The sequence below is a fragment of the Photinus pyralis genome, unplaced genomic scaffold, assembly GCF_008802855.1.
Source record: "Photinus pyralis isolate 1611_PpyrPB1 unplaced genomic scaffold, Ppyr1.3 Ppyr1.4_LG9, whole genome shotgun sequence".
Taxonomy (NCBI): Eukaryota; Metazoa; Arthropoda; class Insecta; order Coleoptera; family Lampyridae; genus Photinus; species Photinus pyralis.
The window spans coordinates 17,707,282-17,718,939 of record NW_022170878.1 but is presented as its reverse complement, the minus strand read 5'-3'; positions in this window follow the sequence as shown (position 1 = coordinate 17,718,939).

The following is an 11,658-nucleotide window of genomic DNA, read 5'->3' as shown; positions in this document are numbered from 1 at the left end:
GAAAATTTTTTTTTCGGGGCTCAAAAAAAGGCAGTGTATAACCAGAGGCGCACTGGCCCGAGGGGGCGGGTGGCCATTGCCACCTGGCCTGTAGATCATAATGGCCCGTTGGAAATTTATAAGTATGTGCTGTATTTAGTTTCTTGCACTATTAATAAATTATTAACACGTTTCTCTAATATTGGGGTTGATGTTAGGTTGTTAAAAAATTCTGTTTTAATTGAAGTGTTTTACAATGAATTTATCATTTTTTGTCGTAGCATGAAAGTGCTGAAATACAATGATAAGCGACGCACCTCGTGTGGATTGTATATTTTGTTACTTTTAATTATCAGCTGCAATTTAAAAAAAAACTGTATGGTAATTTATTTTCGAGAAGGGAGTACTTTAAAATGTTTTTGTGGTGCACCTCAGAGCTAACCCCGTAACCTATGCAATTCCACCTGGCCCGCAGTTACCCAGCCCGCCCCTGATTATATGTTATTCTAAACTCAATGAACAAACATGAGCAAAAAGCAACGTCACGCGGTGTTCCCAAGTGGTCTCCCATCTAAGCACTCACCGCGCACGACGTTGCTTATCTTCGGTGAGCGGTCGAAAACCGGTGTTTTCAATGTGGTATGTCCGTACAGATGCAAACGTGCCGCGAATTTAGGGGATTTGGACTTTGAGCACTCTTTTAAAAGATCGTTCAACAATTTTCGCATGCTTGACGGAAAGGGAAAATGCGTGAGTCCCGTGTTCAGAAAAAGATGCACAAAACAATAGAAGGAATCCAATGTACCAATAAAAAATTGACCGTAATTAATCATTGTTTAAGGTATAACTCTGTAACGGGTCAACAAAAAACTTCCTGTGGGAATTTGAAATTTAGTGTTTAATAATAAAAGCGACTTTTACACCCATTTGATGGGCGGGTTGTGACTTGTGAGTGTGGTAGACGTGCGACACCGATGCTTAAACGTCGCTCACCAACACGAACGCACTACGGGTAATCGACTTAGCTCACAATTTCCACAAAAGTACCAAATTTATGGGTTTATTAAGTAGCGATTTCTACTGTGTTTAAAGAAAAATCTAAGTATATATTCAATTATCTGTGTAATTTCTAGGGTAGCCTCGGGCGCGATAAAGTCCCCACCACCGCCTTTACGAGCCAGCTGCATTTTGTTTTGAAACTTTCCTACAAAATAAGTAGTCAGTATGACTTTCCGACCTTAATACCTAGTACCGTTCTAGGTTACAAAGAGCGATTTCCTTATCAATTAATCTTAATTTAAATCTTCAAATTTGATAGATATTTGTTGCTGATGTATCATTTACTCTTGTGGTTAACCATTCACCCAATGCCCACATTATACAGAGTGTTTGTTAAACATGCGACAAAAATTAAAGATGTTGTTCTTTGGACTATTCTAAGAATATTTTATCCTTTTACGATTTTTGAAAAAGGGCTGTGTACCGAAGATAGGTACAGGGTGAAAAAATACGAGTTATATTATCAACATTTCGCGATTCCGTTGAATGATTATTTTGTTTGTTTGTTGTCAAATTTAATAAGAATGATTGACGTTTGGCTATTTGGCGTGTAATTTCTGCCGTTAATACTTAAATGTTAGTTTGTGAAGTCCACTATCATTGCTCACCATGCGAATGCCGAGATGGCTGGCATGCATTTCATTTATGGACTTGCTGATGGCAATTCATTACAAGCTTAGCGACTGTACGTTGAATCAGTGGCGTAACTAGGTATTTTTCGAAGCGGTGCCGGATCAGGTTTTGGCGCTCTACCAGATTTTGGCGCCTAATCAGATACCATTGCGCTCTAATTAATAAAACACGGTACATTTTTGAGAGAAACTTTACACGAAATTTTAACAGCACTGCACCCTTTCGAATTTACACACAAATTTTGCATACTTAAATTTTAGAAAGATGCTTTGAATAACGAAATCTTTCACTGAATGAAGAATAGAAATACATTTATTTATAGTGTTTCCAATTCTCGGGTCAAATTTAACTATGGCATGGGGCACAAGTCGTAGAAATGATTGCGTGCAAGTGCTGGTTACACTAATACAGACTATTGTATAGATCACAAATAAAGTATTATTATTACTATTAACTTAAATCTGCAGCCTTTTCCTACCGCTGTAACTTTGTACTACAAGGGCCATCCAGAAAGTAACAGACGTTTTGAAATAAAAAATTAAGAAAGTGTAATAAACAACTTTTATTATATACATTTGGAAGCTACACTCTTAGGCTATTTTTCAACACAGTCGCCATTCATATTGAGGCACTTAAGATAGCGTGGTACATGTGTTTTGATTCAAACTGTGTATACATCCGCCGTCTGTGGGGGCGTCGGAAGCGGGTACCGACAAAGGGAGTGTGGTAGCTCTCGACAAGATCTTACTAACGGTGGAGTCAAAACTTTAAACGCGAATTCCGGGCGAACGGGATGTCGGAGGTGGGTACCGACCCTGGTACCGACAAAGGGAATATGGGGCCCCCGACAAAATCTTATTGATTGTGGTTAATAGAAAGTAGTGATACTGGTACTCATACTTCGAATTTCACTTAAGATATGGTTTGTTATTTTGGGGAAATTCTAAATTTGTCATAAATATTTTCAGGCTGCCAAAGAGAGCCATTCGTGTTTTAGTTGGTACAGGGCCTCGAGACTCGTGTCGCCCCCATTTTATGAAATTAAAAATACCAACTGTATATAACTTATTTATTTTCGAATGTGTAGTTTATGTACACAGTAATGTTCACTTGTTTAAACGTAACTCCGACTATCATGCTTACAGTACAAGACATGCTCAACTCATTAGAATACCAATAGCTAAATCTTCAATTATTAATAATTCACATATAGTAATAGCTGTGAAGATATACAATTGCATTCCTCAGGGTATAAGATCAATTCCTTCACTTGATTTGTTTAAAAAAACGCTAAGAATGCGACTTAATTCCTTTATTTTTTATTCTTTAAAGGAATTCTTTGATGTTTTCCAGGAATGAGTGAGTTTACGTAGTTTAGTATTTATTAATTTTTAACTGTACATGTATATTTATATTTTCTTGTTGTTTGTTTACGCTTGTTTATAATGTTTGTAAATTTTTTGAATTATTCAACACCTCTCTGGTAAAGAATAAAAGTTTTGCGAAATGCAATACGGAATTTCTATACAATCCAATCCAAATGGGGTGACGTAAATCCACATGCAGTTTGTGAAGATCAATTTTCAAATTTCAACATTAGTTTTCGTCGAACGTTTTGGTTGGAATTGTGGGTGACTGCCTAATTGGACCGATATTTCTACCAGAAAGACTTACTGGCGAAGTATGCCGCAACTGTTTGGAAAGTATCTGGAGGATGTACCATTGGATACAACTACAATACAGGCAATGCGGTTTAAGCATGATGGTGCGCCAGTTCATTTTAGTGTGTTGTTTGCTCGACAGTTTTTAACAGCAACAGACGAAGAATATTTCCTATAGGGCTATCTATGTAATTATTAGTTTACATTAGGCCAGTGGACGATTTAAGAAATCGGAGAATTGCTCAATAAGAAATGACCCTGGTGTTTTTGAAAGAGTCCGGGAATTGATGAGGAGAAGATTAGATGTTGCATCCGAACTGCAGGTAGCCAGTTTGAACAATTCTTGTAGATTAAGAAATGATACATGTAATTTTTATACTTATAAATTATTATTACCTATTGTTGAAACAGTTTCGCCCGGATCTTCGCCACAAATTATCAAAGGATAAAATATGCTTATTATTAACCTTTTATTAACCACACTGTATAAACATCAATATTAACAATTTCGAACCACCATACAGGATCAAGAAAAACCATAGAAAATCGAAGAAATCCCGCAAAAGTTTCATTACGCCACGAAACAAATGTTCGAATTAGTAAAAATTTTATCTATATTCGCTCTAGGAAATTGCACTTTTAGATGAAATTAACTGACTAATTATTTGAGATCATGCTAAGCAAATAACGTCAATGTCACCGTAAAAAATAACAATTGTAGTAGCGATCCGTAATATTCATAAACTTCTGTGTGTATATGCGTGCTTTTTTATAGCACACTATAAACGTAATGTGACATTCTTCCGAATCTTTCTTGGAGCTTATGTAAAGCAGTTCTGGAGAGCAGCAACAAGTACAAATTTACGAGGATGCCGTTATTATGATAAATAAAATTTACGAAATTAGGTTTGAACATAACGAACTGAAAAGAAGCGGTTGTAAAAGTAGATGAATAGAACAAAAATACATGTTTCACTGCGTACATTAAACGACAACTAATTGTGTTCAACCAACAGTTAAAGAAAGTGTTTCTGGGTGTTTTATGTTCGGGGGGTAGTAATTAGAACTCATAACGCAGTACGAACATAATTTCTAAAGAGGCTCAGAATTCTGCGTTCGTAGTTTTATCAAAAGAGAACGAAACCCTAAAAACAAGAAACTACTTAGTTTAAACTTATTACGCGTCGACGTCACTGAAGACATTTACAAAACAAATTATAAGGTGTAATAAGGACGCTTAGAAAATTAATTTAGTTTAATTTGTCGTCTTGGGTTAAAACGGTCGCTTTGTTTTAGCATTCCCAGTTTGCTCGGTTAAAACGATAATCGCTTGCCGTACTTTGATATGAAATAAGATTTACTGAAACGCGTATACCTCCTCTATTAAAGAAAGGAAAGGGATCAATATTTTTCCGAATAATGTCTAACACTGACCAACACGCCGGCGTAAATAAATTTTAGTGTAGAACTTGTTGAATTAAGAATTGTGCATGCGTCAGTTTTATGCATATTTTTAACGTGTGTATACTAAAGGGGTAACGCTTTCAAAAGTGAAATGTCGAGAAAACCCAGCGCATTATCCGATGATTTGGAGGATCGCGATCCTCATAATTTAGGAGCTCACTTACAGGTAGATAAACTCAGAAAAACTTTTATCATTAAAATTCATCCCTTAGATGAGAGTAATATTATTTAAGTGACTGAAATTATACAAGGGTGCGAAATGGAGTTAGGTGTATGTACTTGTGAATGTGAATCGTGAATAACATGCCTGTTACTGTAAAACATTTCTCTAAATTCGTTAATTGCGTATCGACCCTTCGTAATAGCACGCTAACTTTTGGATAAGTATTCGTGAGTTCAAACGCTAACTGTAAAGTTCAAAAGTAAATCTGTTTACCGAATTAGACTTGATTTGCTTGGTGATCGTGCCGATAATTTTAGCAAACGAAATCATGAATTTTTATGTAAAATCTTAATCGAGGTGGAACTAGACATGATGTCTGGCACCATACAAAAATGCTATGTATTATAAAATATACAAGTTTATTTTCCAGTGGCAAAAAGTTATTATGCTATAAAACCCGTTTATCTTACTCACCACACCCTGTATAAGAACCATTTGCATGACCAGGAAACATTTTCATTAATTTATGTTTACAATTTAGTTTTAATTATGTTTGTCGTCACACCAACCCTTCATTCAAACTACTAAATGATTCAGCACATACTGATATTATTTCCTCTCGGAGTTATTGCTTTACCCTTTCATGGAAAATGCGAACATTCCTAAGCTATTTCATTTCTTATTGCTCCATGGCTATATGACATGAATTGTTTGGTATAACGAAAATGTGCTGAGTATCAACGCGACTTGTACATCCGAAGAGAAAAAAGTTAACTACGTCAGACTAAAGGGGCTCTTTTGGAGAGATTAGTGAAATTTTGCCTGAAATTTCCTTTTTGAGTTTGGGTAATCATTAACGGTGATTGATGAAATTCAATTATCTCTAAATAATATCTATTCTTGCGTGTAATTGCGTTTGCGTTTAAAAGCGATGCCAATGATGAACCGTTATTAATATGTAATAGGCAATTAATTATTTTGAAATACATATTTTACGTTATGCACTTTAGCACTCGTTTTTTATGTTAAACAAAACAATTTAAATTAACTACAATTTCGTTGAAGCTGACAAAAATACCTAGTGGAATAACAATGTCCTCCCTTCCAAAATATTTTACTATACACCAAATTGGATAGTAGAGGGAATCGAAACACATTTTTTTCAAATAACTCAAAGGTTGAAAATGGTTCGTTTGAGAACTTTACTTTTTTTCCGGCAATCATAACTCGTAGAAGAATGAGATTAACGGTTTACTAAGGTTTTTGGTATTGAAAATTCCTAGACCAACAGGTGTTCTAATGGGCCTTCACATTACTTAAAAGCGAACACGATTGCATTCACCTAAAAAACTTCAGCCTTGCTAAATAAAAAATTTAAACAATTTTCCTTATTATTAAAAGGTTCATTTCAATTTAAAAATGACGATGGGGCTTAAAAAAGTTACCTCCTTATCTAAAAAACCATTAAACACTTGACAGAAAAAAACTCAATCTAGTTCCAATCTAAATGGCGATTGGGTTTCGGAGACAATCACAAATAAAAAATTTAAAAAATCCTTCAATTTTTAACTCGGCTTAAGAAAACCATTGGTTTATTGTGGTCACTGTAATTTTTGGTATTTCACATATTTTGGTTTCCTTGTTTGATTTTATTTAAAAGGCCAACAAGTCACCCTTTAAGCGCATATAAAGTTGTTGTAATAAAAACCTACTTTTATATAACGATTCATCCATTCTGAGCGCTGCAAATACTTTTGCTTGATTGTTGGATTTTGTGTACACGACCCACTAGCCCCATTTAATCGTATATAAAAGTATAGTCCCTCCTCCCTCCCTTTTTAAGAATGAAAAAAATGTGCTATTGTTTGCGTTTTGTCCGTCCGTCCGGACCCATTTCTTTCGTTTCAGACTACTTCTAGGGGAATGGTCCTAGGGTCTTGAAATTTTTTTAAGTAGGTAGACTGTACCTTGAAGGTGTGTCAGACGGCCATCAAATTTCGCTGTCTAAAAGGGGGGCTCCCCCACGAATTATTTCCTGAGATGTTGTTTTTGAAAATAAAACGTGAGGAACAGTTAAAAAAACTCACTTGAACTTGTTGCTGCCTTTGCGTCCTCCGAAGGTTGTTTACTGTTGCAGTTGATAATCACATTGTGTTTGAGCTTTTCAGTTGCCCATTTGAATTCCTTTGATGAATTTTTTACCGGTTTTCTAATGATTCTAACGATGGCAAACCGATATTACCTATTTGAAAATCACCTTCTGAGAAAATTTCGCAAATAACCACCGGCAACTAATAAAGTTGGCTCCGCTCCCTTCACTTTTAAAGTTGACTCCACTCACTTGACTTTACTCCGAAATCTTATTAAACAGAATAATGTTGCACCCTTATATTGTATGTATTCTAAGTAGTTGCAACCCCAAACAAACAAATGTTATTATTTTTTTTAATTTTAATTTTTAAAAATCCGTTCACTAATAAGAAAGTAACACGGACAGACGGCAGACAGACAATTATAAACGATCGCGAGGATAGTTCATAAACGGCAAAAGTGGAAAATTATGGCACATGAAAAAATAGATTTTTTACTATAACTTTGTTAGTAATAAACGCAGAAAAGATTTCTTCCTTGGTACAAGCCTCGAAACCATAACGAACAAACAGCAACAAAAGTAGAACAATTAAAGATCTAGTAGCAAAACAGCCGTAGGGACGGACAGAAGGACTGACAGACAAAGCGGACACAAGAGCGCATTTTTTTACTTTGGTGGAAATGCGCTAAAAAGTTATAGAACTTTCGCGAAACGATGATGCCATACCTAGGCACGCAAAATTATACTACCATAAGTAAGTATATTATTTTATAATATAATTGACGTACACTACTAAATAATATACTATTGTTTTTATACGTCTTCGTTTAGTATGTTGCGGTATTGCCGAATACTTTTGCAATGTTCTCTAGCGAATATATGTTTGAAGGTTTGAAAAAACATAATGGCACAGGCTGGAGTATTTAAACGCATAAAAAATAGTGTATTTATGTAATGGTAATGTAAATTTATGACCTATGTATGCAGGAGGATGAGTTTGACCCCTAAAGTAAAATAAATCCAATTTTATAAATTGGAAACACACCCGAGTCATTGTGGAAAGGAAATGTGGCATTTAAATTATACAAAATATATACAAAATTTTACCTTCTTGCAATGATTGCCTCTACGACCCCGGTTATTCTTAATGTTAAAAGTGGATTAAAATAATTTCTGGCGTTGCGTAGCAGATAGCCTTCTAAAAATCTAACTTCAATTTATTTAAAAAAGAAAGTAGTTTTCTTATTAATCTGGATACACACCGTACTGTAACCCCCAGATAATATGTGGAACGGATAAGATTTATTCTTTAATATACAAATACAAGCGTGCGCTTCCATCCTACCCTTTTAAGGATTGTAACGAATTATTCATTGTGTGGTTGTTTGATGCAATATCACGACTGAAACTGAACATTTTCGAACATTTACAAAAAATTCTTCATACAAGAATACGAGAATATAAAAAGACGCTTTTAAGACACATTAAGGTTTCGCTGGTATAAGTTTAAATTTTGTCATACGGTAATCCTTGATGATCCGTTTCAATTAATCAATTACATCCCGACTTGTAAACGATAGACACAGAGGGTGCAAATCTCAAGAGCTTTCCAATAAGATGGCTTTCCGAAATAAACTTACAACTGTGAAAGGATTTTGCGATGAATCCCTATAAGCCATTTAATTTTCCCAGTCCCGAAAGCATTATTTTGGCAAGGCTGGTAGTCTTGCTCCACCATTATACATTCTAATAACTTAAATTGAACAAATGTGTTAAATAATACCGTATTTTATACCTGCGTCATTTAATGAAGCCCTCGAACACATTACTTAACATCGTTCAGTTGACATTTATACGTACCGTACGTCAATCGTTAACATCAGTCGTAATTCTTAATGATTATTCAGTAAAACTTCATTATTGGTGTGTGGTCGGAACGCAATTATGTAAATCTATTTCGATACCCTCGCCAAAGTAAATGAGAAAATCGCAATTAGATATGAAAATTATCTTTAAAACTGAAGATGTAAAAAGTAAAAATAAATACTTCATGAGTCTCGTATACTGGTATTGTGTACGTTTGCACAAAGTGGAAAAAAGGCAATATTTTAAAGTGGTTACATTTTTAATATCATATCATTTAAAGTAGCTCGCATTTTCTACCCTTTTTAAATTGTGGATTTGGTAGGTAGAGCAAATGCATATTTGGTGAAAAATAGGCGATGAAGTAAGTCGAGGTATAACATGAATCTCACTAACTTTTAATTGCGCTCGTGACAAGTATAAGAATTATCTTAGAAAGTTACTGCATATAATATTCATTCTAGGAATGATATTCCTTTTTCATTATTACATTCCAAACTTGAGACCTGAATAAAATAGGGAAGTAAACATTTAATCCCCCCACAAAAAAAATTCTATTAATTTTGTTAATGACTCGGTACATACATTAACGATTTACTAATGAACTTTTAACACTCACTCAAAATAGAAAATGTGTGTTTTGGAATCGTGAAGTTTGTAAGCTTTTAATTAAATTGTAGCATTAGCTTTTATGGCGCGTACCTGTACTTTTACAAAATTAAGATTTTGTAATATCAGGGTAATTCGTAGTTGTTTTCCGCATCACATCAAATTTATGATCCTTAAAATCTCACATTTTACCTAATTAAAATTAACGCGTGTTGTCCCTTGGAATATTTAATACGCACTCTTCTGGCAGTGTAGTCTTACAGCCGCTTTCTTTTAAATACATTATCAAGTACCCTATTTTTCTTCCTAAAATTGCAATTTTTACCATTTTAAATTACGTTTACTACCTTATACCAATATTTAAGATGCTAAAAAAGATTCGCGTTTGAATTCACTTCCAAATCGGGAGCTTTATCACTATAATTGTAGTATGCCGTGTTCATTTTGATATTCAGTTATACCAGGTAGACACGAGTTGAACCTATACAAAACAATTACTTCCATTTCGCCTACTTTAAAGGAAATAATTCCTACAAAATACTTGTAGCATTTCTTGCTTCGCCCGCAGCAATGATTTTCTGTGCAACTAAAAATAAGGGATTGTTCAATACTCTTCGAATATTATAGTCTATAGTGATCTAACAAAGCTACACCATCAATAAGATTTAAAAGATAATATTGGATTTTGGATTGGATGCTTATTTTAATTATTCAATCGCAAATAATAGCAATTGAGACGGATTAATTCAAACAATATCATGATAAACGGCACTCTGTAAACATTAAATCAAAATGAATGGTTACAGTAAAACGGATGGGTGTATACGAGGCCTGTAAATTAAGTAATAAGACTGGTGCTTTAAACATTTTTTATTTAATTATAATTACAATTCAATAGTTCTCTTGAGAAACCACACAGCGTAACTTCGCAGAATTAGATCAATCATTATGGGGACACCTAAAGGCGAAAACATATATCTCCCCTCCATAGACCTACAAATCAGCAACAGTTAAAATGAACGATAAAAAAGACAGTGGCACATTTGACATCGATATCTATGAAAAAATGAGGTGTTTAAATAAAATAGCAGTCGCTTAGTTAGAACATTTATTCGCATTACAGAAGGAATTTAATTACAAGTAGGCACAACAGATGATAGGTACGAGGGTGGATTGATATAAAGCTAGCCTTTGATAGAAAAAACAAGTTTTTTGGGATTAAATCGATTTATTTCTCAACATAGTCCCCTTTTAGCTCTATACACTTAGTAAAAAGATGTTCCAATTTTTTTTATTCCATCCGAATAGTACTTTTGCTCGAGCTCTTCAAAATAGGCCGAAGTTTCAGCGACGACTTCATCGTTTGTTGCGAAACGGCACTTGTCCAAATCAATTAAATCTACAACAAATAGAGTGGAAACAAAATGGCACTAACGTAGATAGAAAATTTACTCTTATATAATAAAATTCAGATATGTAGCATAACAAATTCTGCCTATACATGAAACTACCATCAAATTACACCGCTATACGTTTGAAACTTATCAAATGAACCTCAAACAGAAAATTAACAGTCTACTATATCAAGAAAACAAAATACAGGCGAGATGCGTTAAAAGCAAAAAAAACACTCACCAAAAGACGTGTCCAGTCCAAATAAATTGAATCTAAAACAAAACAAGTGATAAATAGAAAATTTACTCCTACTAAGGGAGTAAAATTCACGTACCTATGTAGAACAGAAATTTAAATATGTACCTAAGTACTTGAATTTAGACCGCTGCGTTGAAAACTTATCCAATGTAAGATGAACATGAAACCGAAAATTAACAGTCCATCATAAAGAAAACAATTTTGTATTTACATGAGTTAAAGAACAAAAAACACTAACAAAAGACGTGTACGAATCTGAAACAACGGTGGTTTAAATAAAGTGAAACTGAAACGTTGCTAGAAAATAGAAATAAAGTTTTATAACAAACTGGACAATGCAACTAAACAGCTACCTCTGAAACAATTTAAAACTACAGTCAAACATCTTCTTACATCAAAAGCATTTTACACCACACAAGAATATTTAATTGATCAATAAACAAAACATTCTATTTATAAACTTAGCTTGTTAATTACTTTTT